Genomic DNA, 4,962 nt, shown 5'->3' on the forward strand with positions numbered 1-4,962 from the left:
AAATTAAGATTAAATATAGGTTTAACACTTGGCACAATGTGATTGGGTCGATTAAACCTAGAGCTAATCAGAAGGTGATATGTGGCAAGGGTTTTAAGTGGTGACCTAGCTATATAAGTTTAAGGATGAAAGAATGAAACACAATCAGCTGCTGCCTCCCTTTTTGCTGCCACCCTTGAGGCTACCATTCTTTCTTCTTCATCATCTCTCATCAATTTCAAGAGATTAGCAAATAATCGCTTGAATTAAAAATACTAGAAATTGTTTCTAGTGTTCTGTTTACATCTCTAATATCTCAAAAGGCAAAAACTTGATTTTCTAACTCATAGAAAAAGCTTTAGAAGCTATTCAAGGGCTGCCATAGGTGATCTTAGTGTGGACAAGCTAGAGGGACAACATCTGATGTCCTAAAGACGCATCCCAAAGGTGCCAAACACACTGTAGTGCACCAAGAGGTTAGTGCACTTGTTCTTGATCTAATCTAGGGTTTTAAAATTAATCTGATTAATTATAAAATCTTAAATGGAAAATAAAGATCCAAAGACATATTAAAAGAGTTTTAATATATTGTTTATCATTGAAATCAAATAGATAAAAAGAAATCTTGCATGATGCATGTGAAATTTTTGAATTCAATGATATAAACTTGTGTTTCTTATGCTTCCACTCCTTCATCTTGCTCTAGTGGTAAGGGAAATTTTTAGTGAAGGGAGAATAAGGTTTTGAGGTGAATTGGAGTGAGAAATGAAGCTTGGCAAAGCTTTAATGGTGGAAGGGAGTGAGAGAATCGGATGGGCTATGGGAGGAAGAAGAGTGAAGTTTTTTTTTTTTCATTTCAATTTTCCGCCCATTTAACTCATTTTAAGTGGTTTATGGACATGTGTCATAATGTAATTGGGTGAGAGTGCTTAGTGACGTAAGCATGAGGTCAAAATTGTAATTTTAATTCATTTTCTTTTCTTTTCTTTGCTACTCATTTTCAATTCAATTTTTAACAATATTTATTCATATTTTAGATCATAATAATTATTTACTTAACTAGAAAAATCGATCAAAAATAATCTCTGAAGATGAAATGACCAAAATGCCCTCCATTTGGCTTATTGAGCCAAAATCATCTATACCGATCGAAAAATTTTTCTAAGCCTTTTCTTGGCATTCTAATGCCATAGAAACCTCAATGACTCTTCTATGGAGTCCCAAAAATTATTTTATGAATTTTCTCCCTGGTTTAGGGCTCTTAGTTGCGAGGACTGCAACTTCTCACTGGGTTACCCATCGCTAGGGTCCCGGCTCATTTAACTTGGTTGTATTTTATTTCTAAAATTTTTTCTAAATTTTTCTTACCATTATTTGAATTAATTATGATTCCTCACTCTAGTCTAAATATTTTTCTAAATGTTCTACCTGTCCAGACCGACACCGGTCACCAAAACAGTAGAATGTACGGAAATTGCTATAGTGAGGATGTTACAACTCTTCCCCTCTAATTTAAATTTCATCCTCAAAATTTACCTGACTTAAGTAATCATGGAGTTGCTACCTCCTTGCTTCTTCACTTCCTTGTATCGCCTCATCAATGTCTGGGTTTGGCTCCTCTTGAGCTTCCATAGCATATACCCATGGTGCCACCCTGACTTCGGGCCTTTCGACTGTCTCAGAAACAATCTTCTGTGAAATGTCAGCCATCTCTACTCTACCCGATCTTTTACCCCTTTAAATTGTAGCGGCAGGTCTATCAAGTTGTACTGGAGCTCTTGAACCACTCCTCTGAGGGCAATCTCTTATGAAATGATCCTTAACCCCACACTTGAAACACACTCCAGTTAACAGTCGACACTCCCCTCTGTCTTTCCTACCACAGTGCATACATTCAGGCACTGGGGCTGATCCCCTTATTACTTTGCCTGGGGAGCTAGCTATAGATATCCCAGTCTGGCCTCTCTGGCCCTGTGTGTGATCTTGTGAACCAGAACCCTTAAGCTTCTTACTATCAGTAGGTGTACTTGACTGCCTTGGTCCAAATTCCCTCTTATGCTTCCTATCTTTCCTATTTTGTTCACTTACCCTGACCCTTTCCACTTTTAGTGTGGCTTCAACTAATTTTCTGAAGTCCGTAATACCCAAGGCAGTGATCATTATTTTAATGTTGTCATTTAGCCCCTCTTCAAACCTTCTGCACCTCTCTGCTTCTGTAGGGACTATTTCTCTTCCGTAACGGCTTAGTCTGATAAACTCCTTCTCATACTCCGCTACTGATAGCTGTCTCTGCCTCAGGTTAATGAATTCTCTCCTCCTGTCTTCTAGGTACACACTTCCCACATACTTCTTCTTAAATTCAGCAAGGAAGAAATCCCAAGTTATCAACTCTGGCCGAACTTCACTAGATATGGTGTCCCACCACTGATAGGCATCATCTTGAAGTAGGGACACTGTAACACCCTCACTGTAGCAATTTTGTACATTCTACTGTTTTGGTGACCAGTGTCTGTCTGGACAGCTAGAACGTCTGAAAAAATATTTAAACTAAAGTGAGGAACTATAATTAACTCAAATATTAAAAAGAAAAATTTAGGAAAAATTTTAGAAATAAAATACAACCAAGTTAAACGAGCCGGTGCCCTAGCGATGAGTAACCTATTGGGAAGTTGTGGTCCTCGCAACTAGGAGCCCTAGACCCGGGAGAAGATTCATAAAATAATTTTTGGAACTCCAGAGAATGGTTATTGAGGTTTCTAAGGCATTAGAATGCCAAGAAAATGCTTAAAAAAAATTTTCAATCGGTATAGACAATTTTGGTCTGTTAAGCCAAACGGAGGGCATTTTGGTCATTTCGTATTTAGAGATGATTTTTGGCCGACTTGTCCAGTTAAGTAAATAATTATTATGACATAAAATGTGAATAAATATTGCTAAAAATTAAACTAAAAATGAGTAGATAAGAAAAGAAGAGAAAATGAGATAAATGGCCAATTATGACATCACCATGATGTCATTAAACCATTACCACCAATTACAATTAACCAATCCCACTTAAAACAAATAAAAAAAGATAAAAATAAACAAAAAGTCATTAGCCATCTTCTCCAAACCAAACCAGCCGAAACACTCCCTTCCACCCAACCCTCCATGAATGCTCCACCAAAGCTTCATAACTCACCAAGTCTCACCCTAAAATCACTCAAGCCCTACACTAAACTTGATCTTCACACCTTAAATCACTACTAGGCAGCAAGAAGAGAAAGGAAAAAGGAAGTTTTGTGAAGGTAGAAATTCAGCTCCAACAAGGTTAGTGTCCAACTCTTACCATTTTTGGTTTAGTTCATGTTTTAATGGCATGAATTGTGTAGGAATTATAAGAAAATAAAATAAACATACGTGTGTATGCTGTTAGTAGTATGTCCTAGAGCATATCATTTAGTATGTATCTTGTACATATTTTTATTAATAAAAGGCATTTCCACTTTTTCGTTTACATAATATATTTATGTGTAATAGAAAAAGTCCATTGATATTTTGTTAGAAATTCTATTCTTAAGTTGTTAAGAATATGAGTGATAGTATTTCTAGTATAAAGTATCATAAATAGGTTCACAATCGAGGATACTTCATAAAAAGGACATGACTTATCCAGAAAGATTGTATTCATGTTTGTTCCCAAGTTATTTATATGAGATATAACTAAGATGGAATGGTGAGTCTCATGCCATATAACAAACATGATAGTCACTTATACATGATAAGTAGGCGAAACCAATGACACTTATGACAAGCACATGGAGTTTACTCTTGTCAATGCATTGTCATAAATCATATCAGTGCATATAATCTTTAGACCTGAGATAGCACAGTTATCTTGTATATAGGTGGTTTGAGTTTGATACTGTTTTCATACTTGTACTGTGTATGGGTATATGGCCATATTTTGGCTCCTACTAGTTATATATGGAGGTAGGTGTTGATCAAGATGGAATTTGTTCCTCTAAGTAAATAGAGATAAAATCCTACGTTTATTTAATTATTCTTGACGTTTCAAGTTCTTGGCCAGGATAGATAGATTTATTCAGAAAGAGTTTCTGATGAGAAAATCTTTTTAATCAAGAACTGGAATTAAAAGAGAACATAATATTCATAGCAAATAGAGTTTGACATAAACCATGACTCTGGCTTGAGTTGGGATTTTATAACAGAGAGATTCTAGTACATGGTAACATATGATTATTGGTTCATTTAAGGTAAACCTTGTTACTAATTGGGTGGCCATGTCATGCTATGCTAGGTGTTAACCATGGTCTATGAAGTGCATAAAATGATTTAGAGAAATCATTTATGGTAAGAAAGAGTTCTGATGATATTAAGAGTTGATATCATATCTGATTGCCAATTAGTGATGAGCCTAGTAAGTCACACACATACACAAGTTATCACTTAATTAAATATGATTTAATTAATTAATTAAAGATTTTAATTGATTAATTAAATAGGTTTGGTTTGCAATTAGATTGCAAAGTCCCTAGCATTACTTGAAACCAAATCTAGATTATTGGATGTATAGTATAAGTTAAATTTATATTTAAAGTATTTAAATATGAATTTAATTAATGAGAAATTAATTAATAAAGATTAATTAATTCATTTATATTTGATATAAATTGATTAGAAGAGGAGAAATAATTATTTTGGGTTGAGAACTCAAAATTAAGACACATGGGCATTTTGGTAATTTCACAGAGTGACATGTGGCACCATGAGATGGTGACACATGGCACTACACATAAGCTTGCCAAATTTCTTTTAATCATGTAAGATGATTAAAATTAAGATTAAATATAGGTTTGACACTTGGCACAATGTGATTGGGTCAATTAAACCTAGAACCAATCAGAGGGTGGTATGTGGCAAGGGTTTTATGTGTTGACCTACCTATATAAGTGTTGTTATGAAAAGAAAACAACACAACCA

The sequence above is a fragment of the Hevea brasiliensis genome, chromosome 5 (assembly GCF_030052815.1).
Source record: "Hevea brasiliensis isolate MT/VB/25A 57/8 chromosome 5, ASM3005281v1, whole genome shotgun sequence".
NCBI classification, from domain to species: Eukaryota; Viridiplantae; Streptophyta; class Magnoliopsida; order Malpighiales; family Euphorbiaceae; genus Hevea; species Hevea brasiliensis.